The sequence below is a fragment of the Aristolochia californica genome, unplaced genomic scaffold, assembly GCF_029961685.1.
Source record: "Aristolochia californica isolate CCGP_79_NKW_82.1479 unplaced genomic scaffold, dmAriCali1.0.hap1 SCAF_3, whole genome shotgun sequence".
Taxonomy (NCBI): Eukaryota; Viridiplantae; Streptophyta; class Magnoliopsida; order Piperales; family Aristolochiaceae; genus Aristolochia; species Aristolochia californica.
In genome coordinates, this window is record NW_027181992.1 from 15,859,449 (window position 1) to 15,873,230 (window position 13,782).

The 13,782-nt window shown below is 40.9% G+C and overlaps 2 pseudogenes; one reads left to right on the top strand and one right to left on the bottom strand.

Annotated features, from left to right (window-relative positions):
* The first annotated feature begins 5,817 nt into the window (after window positions 1-5,817).
* On the top strand, window positions 5,818-8,158 carry LOC137959403 (uncharacterized; annotated as a pseudogene).
* Window positions 8,159-8,941: 783 nt separating this feature from the next.
* LOC137959762 (uncharacterized) lies at window positions 8,942-12,303 on the bottom strand (annotated as a pseudogene).
* Window positions 12,304-13,782: the final 1,479 nt, after the last annotated feature.

The following is a 13,782-nucleotide window of genomic DNA, read 5'->3' on the forward strand; positions in this document are numbered from 1 at the left end:
CAATAGAAAAATCATTCATCCACAAAATTAAAAAAATAATTAAAATAATAATATTATTGCGTGCATAACAGACTTGATTCTATCATTGAAGCTTCACTACAAGAAATTGGGGCTGGACCAAATAAGCCACCTCCAGCCTCAAAAATAGGTGGTTGCCAGGCTTCTAGTCATCACAGTCCCACATGAAATCTTAGTGAAGCTAGGGAGAACGACAAAATATGCAGTTTGTAGGGAGCACTTGGTTATAGATGACAAGATGCAAGAGTTGCCTTGCAAGCATTTATTTCACCCAAATTGCCTCAAGCCATGGCTGGATGAGCATACTACGTGCCAAATGTGCAGGCATGAGCTACAAATAGATGACCATGCATATGACAGCTGGAAAGTGCGTGAAAAGGAGGTTGAAGATGAAAGGACAAGAGCAGACTCCGAGGTAGAGTAGAAAAAACATAAACAAAAAAAAAAATTATAATTTTAGTGGAAACTTTCTACCAATAGGGGAAACTAGTGTAGGGTTTCAATACCACAATCTCTCCATTTGGGGTGTTACATTGCAGCACTTCCACCACTTGTGTCGTCCAAAGGGTTGACGCGGATGCCACATATGCTACTTGAGGAGATGTGGCGACGTTTAGGCACGTATCCTTACCTTCGAGCTTGAGGACAAGCTTTTTCTCCAGGAGGGGTGTAATGTTATGACCTCAATAGCAAGCCGAGTCATGCAAAGGCCCAATGGCTTAGTCATTTAGTATTAAGTTAAGTTATTTTCTTTTAATTTACTTTTACTTCATTTTATTTCAGTCGAAGAGTTAATATGCCGTAGGGGCATTATTGTAATATTTTATCTTGAACCTTGTTAACGTGAACCCTACTTAAGGGGTTAAAGATATGAGAATGTAAGTCTTGATTTAGAGTAAACAAGGGTTTTGAGTTCTTCTATACGAGATCAAGAGTGTGCGTTATCCTTAATGAACCTTGGGTTTTCAAGCTTCCCTTCGGCTTGATTCTTCTCTTCTCTTCTTCTTCCCTACGAATCACCGGGTGAGATCCGGGACCGTAACACACGGTTGTAGTTGTTGATGTTGTTACTGATTTTGACTTGTAGCATTATAGGCTCGGTCACATGAGTGAAGGGAATGTGTTAAGGAATAGTCCCACATGGATTAGTGAAATCAAAGATTTTGAGTTTCTTAGTTGGGAAAGAGGTTTCCTAAGATGGTTAGTCATTTTGGGATAGGCCTTGGACCCAACTTCATCAGAGCAGGTACTCGCATGTAGGTCTCCACCCAAATTATCCTCGTGTAAGAGCCCAGTGGGCCTACACGTGAGGGGGAGTGTTAAAGAATAGTCCCACATGGATTAGTGAAATCAAAGATTTTGAGTTTATTAGTTGGGAAAGAGATTTTCTAAGATGGCTAGTCATTTTGGGATTGGCTTTGGACCCAACTTCACAGAATGAAAGTGCTTCAGTCCAAAGGGAAGCTATCAGGATTGAAAACTATAAATAACTGTTTGTGTAAAGGCTGTATTTTTGAAAAGCAAAAAAGGGTTAGTTTTTCTATGGCTATAAAGGAACAAAAGACAAAAAATTGGAGTTAGTTCACACAGATGTGTGGGGGTCTTCAACTGTTACTTCCCTTTGTGGTTCTAACTACTATGTGACGTTTATTGATGATGCAATAAAAAAGGTATGGGTTTATTTCCTGAAAAAGAAATTTGATGTCTTTGATACCTTCAAGAGATGGAGAACAATGGTTGAGAATGAGACACTCTTGAAGTTGAAGTGCTTGCAGTCAGATAATGGGGGAGAATACGTAGATGATTATTTCAAGTGGTACTATGCCAATAATGGAATCTAGATGAAGAAGACCATTCCTAGAAAATCTCAACAAAATGGTGTGGCTGAGAGGATGGATAGAACTTTGAACGAGTGTGCTAGGAGTATGAGATTACATGCGGGATTGCCAAAGATGTTCTAGTTTGAGGCTATTAGCACTACTTCCTATATGATCAACAAAGGTCCCTCAACACCATTGGATTCCAAAATACCAGAAGAGGTCTGGATCGGCAAAGAGGTAAACTTTTCTTTCTTGAAAGTGTTTGGTTGTTTCTCATATTCACATTGATTATGTTGCTAGAAGTAAATTTGATGTCAAATCTAAATTATGCTTCTTTATTGGCTATGGTGGTACCGAGTTTGGTTATCGCTTCTGGGATGACCAAAGTCGAAAGGTTATCATAAGCAAGGACGTGATCTTCAATGAATGTGCCTTGTATAAAGACATGTTGAGAACAGTGTTTGAGAGCACAAGCAATGAAGCCAAGAAGTTTGAAGTGATTTAATTGAGAGATCTTCCAGCTATTGAGATGGAGATTATTTCTCAAAAAGACCAGGAGAACATAACCCCAGAAGTAAATCAGAACATTCCTGTGATTGAACTTAGGAGATCTTCTAGAACTAGCAGACCACCACAAAGATATTCCCATGCACTTAATTATATTTTGTTGACTGATAAAAGTGAACCAGAGAGTTATGAGAAAGCCATGCAAGCTGATGAATCAACCAAATGGGAGTTGGCCGTGTACAATAAGATGGATTCATTTTTATCCAATCAGACATGGCAGTTGACCAAGCTAACAAAAGAAAATAAGTCCTTGCAGAATAAGTGGGTGTACCAAATAAAAGATGAACATGATGGCAACAAGTGGAACAAGGCAAGACTAGTGGTAAAGGGCTTTCAACAAAAAGAAGGCATTGACTACACTGAGATTTTCTCTCCAGTAGTGAAATTGACTACTATTAGAATAGTGCTTGCACTTGTTCAAATGAAGACTTGCACTTAGAGCAATTAGATGTAAAGACAACATTTCTTCATGGTGATTTAGAAGAAGAAATTTATATGATGCCGCCATAGGGTTTCAAAGCACAAGGAAAGGAGAAGCTGGTGTGCAAACTTCAAAAGAGCATGTATGGTCTTAAACAAGCTACAAGATAATGGTATAAGAAGTTTGACACCTTTATGACTAGTAATTATCTGTTGAGGTGTCAGGCAAATCATTGCTGTTATGTGAAGAGGCTTGATGACTCTTACATCATTCTACTGCTATATGTTGATGATATGTTGATAGCAAGTGCTTGCAAATAGGAAAGAAATAATTTGAAAAGGAAGTTGTTGAAGAAGTTTTCAATGAAGGATTTGGGTGCTTCAAAATTGTTAAGGATAGTCCCACATACATTAGTGAGTACAAAGATCTCACGTTTATTAGTTGGCAAAAGAGGTTTCCTAAATGGTTAGTTATTTAGGGATAGGGTCTTTGGCCCACTTTAACATGGTGTAAGAGCAAGATTCTCATATGTGGGCATCCACCCAAATTATTCACGTGCCTACACGTGAGGGGGAGTGTTAAGGATAGTTCCACATACATTAGTGAGTACAAAGATCTTGCATTTATTAGTTGGCAAAAGAGGTTTCCTAAATGGCTAGTTATTTTGGGATTGGGTCTTCGACCCACTTTAACAAAAAAAAATCCTTGGGATGAGGATTACTAGAGACATTGATGACATGAAACTGTCATAAGAAGAATATGTGAAGAAGGTGTTGAGCAGATTCAACATGAATGATGCAAAACCAGTGAGAACTCCTTTGGCTACTCATGTTAGGCTATCTAAGGAGCAGTCACCTTCTACAGAGTAGGAGCGAGCCAACATGGCCAATGTGCCTTATGCTTCTACTATTGGTAGTCTAATGTATGTCATGGTGTGTACTAGACTAGACATAGCTCATGCAATGGGAGTTGTGAGAAGATATATGAGTAATCTATGTAAAAAACATTGGGAAGCAATGAAGTAGATTCTCAGGTATTTAAGAGGCACTACAAACTCAGCCTTATATTTCAGAAAGTTAGACTTGAGATTATAGGGTTATGTAGATGCTAACATGGCTGCAGACATTGATGTCAGGAAGAGTACCACTGGATATGTATACGCATTGGGTGGTACAACAGTTAGTTGGGTATCTAAGTTGCAGAAGATTGTTGCTCTTTCCACCATTGAGGCAGAATATGTCATCATGACCAAAGCCAGCAAAGAGATGGTATGGATGTAGTTGTTACAATCCCGGATCTGACACATGGATTCGTAGGGAGAATGGTGAATGAAGATCAAGCTAAAGGGAAGCTTGAAAACCCTAGAACTTGTTGAGGAGAACTCTAAGCCTGTTTACACTAGATTTAACCTAATTCTCAATGCTTGTCTTTCTCATTACTCATACCCCTTAAATAGGATTCACCATGTGTTATGAACACAATAACATTATTAATTTATTATTTTTATTTAATTTACTTTATTTTATTTTAGTTTAGGCCACATGGGTATTTTTGTAATATTTTATATTAAACCCTAACAGGGTGAACCCTATTTAAGGGATAAAAATAATGATAAAAAAAGAGAAAGCATTGAAGTATTGAGAATTAGGTTAAATATAGTGTAAATAGGCTTGAGATCACCTTCTTGATCTCGAGGTTAGGGTTTTCCTAAAAAACCCACATATTCTCTCATCCTCCATTGATCTTCGTCTTCCTACTATCCCTACGGTAATGCATGGAAGACCCGTAACCCGTGGCAGATCCCATATCCTCCCAACGAATCCTTGTGTCAGATTCGGGAACACAATGGGTTATGTATCCCAAAAATTGCACGAGGTACATGATTGCATAGAAAAGGTACACATTTCAATAGAAAAGATACATGTTTCGATGGAAAAATTATGCAAAGAATTAGGAGAAGCACGAGCATTGTATAAAATTTTCATGGAATGTTGGACAAGGGAGCCACGCGCTGCCGCAGAAAAGGTCACAAGACCTGAAATTTCCGAGCAAGAGGTATGCAATGAAGGAAAAGCAATAGAAAAATTGAAAATTTCGTCCTGTTTACCAGCCGAAGTCCTTGCGGGGGCAACCTCAACTTCGGACAGGCAGAAAGGCCAGGCTTCAGAAAAATTCAAGATTTCCGTGCAAGGAAATCAAAAGCCGAACACCAACGATGAAGAGTTGGGGAAATCGAAAGTGTTTTCTGCCAAAATCTCCTTGGTATAGGTTGATTTGGGTTCAACCTTACAAATCCCCTTCTCATGGCCAGCAGGAAATTTTTTTGCAAGCAGACAGAAGCATTCTGATCTAACTCGGTCATGGTGAATCATTTAGGCCATCCCTCCTCTGTCTCCGACAATCTACAAGCACCGTTGGAAACAAGAGTCCACCAGAAAAAGAGGAAGCGCCATCGGAAACAAATCTGGTGGGCTTTGGCTTCCGGATTCTCATTATCAGCCTCAACCTCGGCTTCAGAAGCCCAACGGGGAACAATCTCCAAAAAAATTGAGGGTAAGCTTCTAAATCGTCATCTATTTTTAGGTAAAATCGGTGGTTCCATGCGGTTGAAGGGCCTCCAAGAGGCTGAGTAGCAGCAACGCTGCACAAAAATTGTGGACAAAGGTTTTTTGTCCTCTGTTGCAGAGAAACAATGCTTAATTAGTGGAATTAGGGTTTGTGTGTATGAATTTCGCCATGTAATTTTTATGGGGATGCCGGAATTCATAGAAATTTTTTTAGGGGGACATCAACGCTTGCACCTCTGCAGTTTTATTTTAGCGAAGAAGCTGCTGAAATTTTTATGGAGATTGCTGAATATTTTGGGCGGGACTGCTGAAAATTTTTTTGTTGAATATTTTGATTTCTACTCGGTATATTTGGTTCGTGATTATGTTGAAGTTATTAGCAAACAAAACAATGACAAATAGTATGTAGAGGAGTCTACCGCTGATGGAGCCTTTGCAATCTCAAAGGACACATGGAATGAACCATTTGGTCGTGGTACCGACATCTGATTACATCTTAGGGGATGAAGCTAGTGAATCTTTGGAACAACACAAATTGAAGGAATTGGTTCAAAGATACTCTGAAGTCATCAACTTCCCCATCTATCTCTGGGCAAGCAAGGAGGTTGACTCAGCAGTTTCAGCAGAGGATGATGAATCAAATGAAGAGGTTACTGATGAAGAGTACCACAAATTTTACCGTTCTCTTGCAAAGGACTTTGGTAATGAAAAGCTAATGGCTTGGAGTCACTTCACTGCTGAATGAGAATTTGATGAGCTTCTTCCACTCAATGTGTCTCGAGTAAGGCTTCAACAACTCAGCAGTACAGTAGAGGGAACAATTGTTCTTATATTTCAACCTGCTGAGGAACAAGGAACAGGATCTTGGAAAAAGATCAAAGAAGAGGTGTTGGAAAATGTAGAGGCTATTTTTGGCATTCACTTGGGTTTCAGTATCCCACAAGGGTAATGGCTTTAAAAACTGGTGACTTCTTGGCTGGCTGTAGACACTTCCAAGCAAAGATTAGTGCAAATGGAGGCTATGCAGCTATTCCACAATCTTCAATTGACCCTGTTTCGGCAGCATTACCTTCAGTAATAAGCTTATAACAACTTGTCTCAAGGGAGGTAGATCCTCTAGATTCACAGGTGGTTTCAGTGTTCCACATCAATGGAGGCAGTGCTTACACTATCATTCCTGATTCAGTACCAGTTGGCGGCACTTTCAGGGCATTTCGTAAAAAGAGCTTTTATGCACTAACACAAAGAATTCAAGAGGTAATCACTGGGCAGGCAGTTGTGCCCCGATGCACGAAAGGTTGTCATTATGCACTGCAACTGAGACCACAGAAATTGGACTCATCATTTACCTCTCCTTTTCAATTGTTGTCCATGACTCAATTGCCTGCTGGAAATGTAATTTCTGGAGTATGTTGGAGGGAGCTGAATGCCATTGCTAATGGGATCAACGAAGTTGGTCCTTTTCTGTTTGAGAAAGGGTGTAATTATCACAGAGGGTGTGTGTTAATAGACATTCTGTTGGGTTTTCTGGAATTGGTCACTCGACTAAGCCTTCCAGCGTCGCAACTGCTACACAGTTTCTCCTTCTCAGTGAGGATGGGATCTCTTGTTCTGAAGTTTGCAGTTTACTGCTCTGGCCACGTCATACTCTTCAGGCAAGAGAGTTATTTTCTTACGTATTTGGAGTAAGGGAACCTGACTTTTATAGGGCAATAAACATTGCTTCTGGAAAATCCATCCGCTTTGCTCCCAGGTTGTCTGATGATTATGCTATTTGACTGGGAGAAATAAAGCCCTTATCATACTTCAAGCAAAGAAACATGGTCAACATGGTTTGCTACACTTATCAGATGGTGAAGGTGCTTTATGATCACTACCAAGGATTGGGAAAACCATTCTTGTTTCTCTTATATGGGCTTAATACTGATAGCAACAAATTTTCCAAACCTGCAGAGCTTGAGGAAATGGAGAAGTTTGAAATAGACCATAGTACATTGCATCCTCTCTTGACTGAATGCCGTATATTTAGGTCGGGAATGGAGCTTGAACTCATACAGTATGGTAATGATATAAGTGTGGAGGCTCATATTGAGGTTATGCGCAAAAAAAAAGTGGGCATGAAAGAGTATCAGTCGGATAACATGTTTCTCCATCCTGTGTACATGTATGGAGGTTGTAGATATTGTTCATACACATGCATATGTGCTACAGGTGACAGTAGCTCTGTTCTTCATTATGGGCATGTTGCTGCTCCAAATGACAGGATCTTACACGATGGTGACAAGGCACTTCTACATATGGGAGCTGAATACCATTTTTATGGTTATGACATAACGTGTTCTTTTCCTTTGAATGGTAAATTTACGAGTGATCAACATCTTATCTATAATGCAGTCATTAAGGCCCATAATGACGTTGTCTCTACAGTGAGACCTGAAGTAAGCTGGATGGACATGCACAAGCTAGCAGAGAAAGTTATTCTCTGGTCATTGGTGGCTGGTGGCTTAATTAATGGTGATGTTGATGTTATGATGGCTGAGAGATTGGGTGTTGTTTTCATGCTTCATGGTCTTGGGCACTTCCTTGGGATTGCTACTCTTGATCCAGGGGGCTATGCTAAGGATTTGGAGAGGCCAAAAGAACCGGGGTTGAGTGCTTTGCAGACTGCTAGAAAACTTGAAGGGGGCATGGTCTCCAGCACTGATATGAAGAAAGTGTATGCTGAGCTTGCACATCACACACTTCAGTTTATGGGCTATCTCTAAGGCACCTCTCCTAATTGGTTGTGATGTGCGGAATGTCACCAAGGAAACCTTGAAAATTATTGGCAAAAAGGAAGTGGAAGCAATGAACCAAGATCACCTTGGTGCTCAAGCTAAGAAGGTTCGCATGGAGGGAGATCTTGCGATATGGGCTGGACCACTCTCCAACTATAGGACAGTTGTGCTCTTAGTCAATCGTCGCTCTAGGTATTTTGAAATTACTACCACCTGGGGATGAGGAGGTCTAGCAGAGAAACATAAAACTGCAAGTGGGAGATCCGAATGAAAAAAAATGCTTCACTAGGTGGATGTTTTAGTTTTGTAGTCCAGAGGGCTGCCACAGATACTGCGGTTGACACTTGAGAAGGGATGGAGACATCGGCACGGGCACGCAGACCTAACTTCGAGCTTGAGGACAAGCTCGTTCTTCTAGGGGGTGTAATGTTATGAACACAATAACATTATTATTTTATTGTTTTTCTTTAATTTAATTTATTTTATTTCAGTTTAGGCCACATAGTATTTTTTGGAATATTTTATTTAGAGGGGTATTTTTGGAATATTATATTTATAGGGTATTTTTTAATATTTTATATTAAACCCTAACAGGGTGAGCCCTATTTAAGGGGTAAGAGTAATGAGAAAAAAAGAAGAAATAATGAAGTATTGAGAATTAGGTTAAACCTAGCGTAAACAGGCTTGATATCACCTTCTTGATCTCGAGGTTAGGGTTTTCCTCAAAAACCCATGTATTCTCTCATCCTCCATTGATCTTCGTCTTCCCCATGTCTTCCTACTATCCCTACAGTAATGCATGGAAGACCCATAACCCATGGCAGATCCCAAATCCTCCCAAAGAATCCTCGTGTCAGATCCACGATCGTAACACCCTGTTAGGGTTTACAATACAATATTACAAAAATACCCCTATACATAAAATATTACAAAAAATATCCATGTGGCCTAAAACTGAAATAAATAAATTAAATTAAAGAAAACAACTAAAATAATAATGTTATTGCGTGCATAACATTACACCCCCTAGAAGAACGAGCTTGTCCTCAAGCTCGAAAGTAGGGTTTCTATGTCGTGTCTCCACCTGTGCCCAATTAGCATCCGCGATCGCTATGTTTGCCCTCTGGACGCTAAAAACTTGGTCCATTTCCTCTAGGAATATTTTTTGGGTCAACTGTAGGAAGGCGTGCCGAACGTCGCTACATCTCGCCCAACAGCAAAGCTGCCCTCCCTCAATCTTAGACTGGTGTGAAACAGCCCCTTACGGCCGCCCCCCATTGGTGAAGTGGCACTGCCTACCCATTGCCAGCATGGCAGCAATTACATCATGACCATCCCCTTGGGAAGGAGTAGATTCAGCCCCCGCGCACCCCCTCCAGTGGCTGCTCCTGGACACACTCAGAGACGTGAAACCATCACGGACAACAGGATTAGCACGGTGACGTGGTATGGTGGGGAGAACTGAATCGGCAAGTAACTGTACAGCACTAGGAAGCTGATGGCATGGGTATCCCTCATCCCCAACATCAGCAGAAACCCCAGCATTACATGAATCCAACCAGGTTGTCCTTCTCAAAATTCCAGACAGCCCAAGTTGCTGTTCACTATCCTAAATTACAGTGAACAGCTCATCGTACGTATAGTCCATGGTATTTGAGATCTCTACCGGTGCTGTTGGAAGCCATTTCTGATGAAATTGGTCATGAAGTGCCAGAGTCATAACGGAGTGCTGAAAGGAGACCACCATGCTGCCTGCAACAGCAGCAACAATTTGAAATTGCATCATTCTCTCACAAGACCCTAACCTATTAAGCACTGTATTAGCGGGAGGACCTTGGCCATAAAATAGTTGCTGTCCCAAACCTGGAGCACGAGCAACAACTGTAGGTGGCATAGCAATGGCATCATCTTCATCCTCATCCCCATCTATATCCTCAAACTTGTCACCCTTTTGGATTGCTTGTTCTTCTACAACAGGAATATTTGTGGCGTTTTCTAAAAGTGTTTCGTACTGCTTTTTACTACTGGCTATGAACGTCACTTACTTCATTTTCTGAAGGCATCGTTATCTGCATAACCTTTCCATCAATTCCCAGTGCATCAAGTGTGGCACCTCCACCTAGCAATAAATGTACATGTAAGTGCCTCTCTGGCCTTGTCCATGATCCTTCAACTTAGGAAACCTTTACTGTGACAACTGAGGATTGTAGGTCAGCAACATAATATGTGAAGAGATATTCTCCTTTACTAAATCCATATCCATCCCCATCATCTTCAAAGAGACCTTCTGCTCTCCCAGTTTCATCTTGCAAATGTAGAGTGGGTAAGCAGGATGTGGGTCATCAAAATCAAAACTCATCCAAATGCCCCTAGGAAACTGTTGTAGGAGTTGATGCGATCCTTTCTTAGGTGTAGTGTTGGAACATATTAAAAGTGGACTTAGTAGAAAGGAATTTTCAATTTTCCTCAAATTTGGATCTGTTGGATCTGCAAAGAATGTAGGAGCTGGAACAGGATTACCCCTGGTATGCGCCATTAAAAAAAGAGTATATAAGTGTGGCAGGAAGCGGTAGCGTCTCAGTAATGCCAGACGACATACTTCTGCACACTCTTCTCCAAAAGACCAGGGCTCATGGCCAGCAGTGCTACTTTCAGAATGCCCACGACAGAAAGGAAACAAAACACCTAAGCCCATCCATCTTCCAAATAATTTAGGTGTTGAATTCGCAGCAAAACCACCAATATCGAGTCCTGATAATGGTTGGCCATTGAGACCCAGCTGAAGTACCATGGATAAACTCATATGTAAGCGGTCCCATTGTGACAGATTGTCTCCACTCCATATTGTAGCATACCTTTGACTACCTACAAATCCAGCTCAAGTGAGAACATAGGGACGCTTTTCACTTGTAGCAATCTTCATTCCTTCATATGTTGACCTTGCCATCAACAAACCATAACATTATGATAATGTGAGTGATCCTGAAAACCACCAAGATCAGTATCTCCTCTGTGAACGTTACTCTCAGGCATTGTTTTTGTGACAGTCTTAAAAATAGCAGGCTCATTCATATCATTCCATATACCATGAACACCATTTGCAATGAAGTCTTTAACCAACTTTGCCCACCATGAACAAACTTTTTCTTGTGTAAAATCAGGGAAAACACATGGTCCAGGCCATACTTCCCCAATATATGGTCTGTAGTCAGCTTGTTGAACCCACACATCATTCTCTGTACCACTATTAAATACAAACTAACCTTCCTCATGTTTTATTCCTGGGTCCAACATCCAGATTGCTTTGAAGCCATCACTGCTAAGGTCATTCACCAAAGTCTTTGGGTCCACATCACTGCTTAGCAACTTCAGGTACCCACCACCACAATCCAGCTTCTGTTCATGCTGGATAGAAAATTGAACATCACTGTGCTCCTCCACAGAAAAACAAAGTCCCCCCAAAAACATTTTTTGAGCCACACTGAGGTTCACGACAACACAAAAATAAAACAGCCTCCATTCAATTTTTATTCTCCTTCCGGTAATCCCCAAAAAAAAATCTTTTGCATTGCAGAGACTTCATCACATAGCAGCACGAATTTGGTCATCTGACCGCAAGATTGAATGGAAAAATGAGGTTGTCGAAACTTACCCCACCCAATTTGGAAATTGGGTTCCCTCTATTTTTTCGAGAGGGGGATTATGCGTGGGAGGTGGTGGTTGGAAGTCACATCCCATCGGACATGTTTCCGACGGTGCCGACGAAGCCTCCTCCATGTTCAGTGGTGAAGGGCAGCCCTTTGGGGCTTCACTGGTTGAGGGTTGTCCCTATCGACGGTGAAAAATCGACCTTCTGTTGGGTGTGATAATGGATTTGAGGAGCTCGAACCCAAATCAGCCTTGACTGATGAGATTGTGGCTACACACCCCTCCGATTTTGGTTTTCCAGGGTCCTTCTTGGAGATTTTTTGAGGCCTCTGTAGTCGGATTTGGGGTCGCACCAGTATCGACCACCACCGACAACATTTTGGTAGAAAACCCTTCCGATTTCCCCAACTCATCATCGTTGTTGTTTGGCTTTGGTTTTCCTTCGCGGAAATCTCGAATTTTTTTGGAGATTCCGCCAGTCCCATTTTGAGGTTGCCCTCGTAGGGACTTCGGCTGGTGTACAGGATAGAACTGTTTTATTGTTCCGGCCCATGGTTTGTTTCCCCGTCCAAGACTTCTACTGCTTTCCCATATGTGCTTACGCTCGTCAGATTTCCATGATCCGAAAATCAATTTTGATGGACCCGTCACTGGAGTTTCCCTATTGGAGATTTTAGGTCGCTTGACCTTTTCTACGACATCGCGTGGCTCCCTTGTCCAACATTCCATGAAAATTTCATACAATGCTCGTGCTTCTCCTACTTCTTTGCATATTTTGTCCATGCGAGCTTCTACCTTCTCCATGCGAGCTCGTACCTTCTCCCAATTTTGGAATACATCCCCCATTGAGTTCCCGCTCTGATACCAGTTTTTACGGTTCCGGATCTGACACATCGATTCGTAGGGAGACATGGCGAATGAAGATCCAGCCAGAGGGAAGCTTGAAAACCCTAGAGCTCGTTGAGGAGAACTCTAAGGTTGTTTACACTAAATTTAACCTAATTCTCAATGCTTGTCTTTCTCATTACTCATACCCCTTAAATAGGGTTCACCCTATTAGGATTTATAATAAAATATTACAAAAATACCCCTATATAAAATATTATAAAAATACCCATGTGACCTAAAACTGAAATAAATAAAGTAAATTAAAGAAAATAACTAAAATAATAATGTTATTGTGTGCATAACAGTAATCTTTCTAGAAAGAATTTGGTCTCAAACATGGGAAGAATGTGTTGTATAGTGACCGTTAGAGTGTTATTCATTTAGCAAAGAATCTTGTTTATCATGCCAGAACAAAGCACATAAAGGTGCGTTATCACTTCATCAGATCGGCTCTAGAGGATGGAGTATTAGCGCTTGAGAAGATTCAAGGAAGTCAACCGACAGATATGTTGACAAAGACTGTTACGATCAAGAAACTGAAGTTGTCTTCAACTTCAGTTGGACTTCTCTCTGAGGATGGCGAAGATGTTGCCATTGCAGAGGAGATAATAATGATGGATTAGTCTCCAAGTGGGAGATTGTTAAGATGTAGACCCTAATTAATGCTTTACGTTGAGTTAGTCATGGATCGACCTTCGTGGTATAGTCGTTGTTAGGGTGGAGCCCCTACCCGGTCCACGATATATTAACTGTTATTTCATTAAGGGCAGTTTTGGAATTTTACTCTTGTATTGCGATTGCTCTAATTTTTTATTTATAATTGAGGGGCACCACGATTCGGGTTTTATCATCTTAATCTGAGGAGCATCTCGAGTTGCAGCCAGAGAGGTTAGAAAGAAATACTTGTAAGTGTGCGATTTCTCTTGTAAAGTATTTCATCTTCATAGTGGATTACTGCAGCGGCGGAAGACAGGGTGTAGTCTCACCTTGAGGCAAACATGTATAAATCTAGTTGTGTTTTTTCATGCTTTTTTCCCTTCTTCCGTATTTATTATTATTTTTCTCTTTAGTTTGGA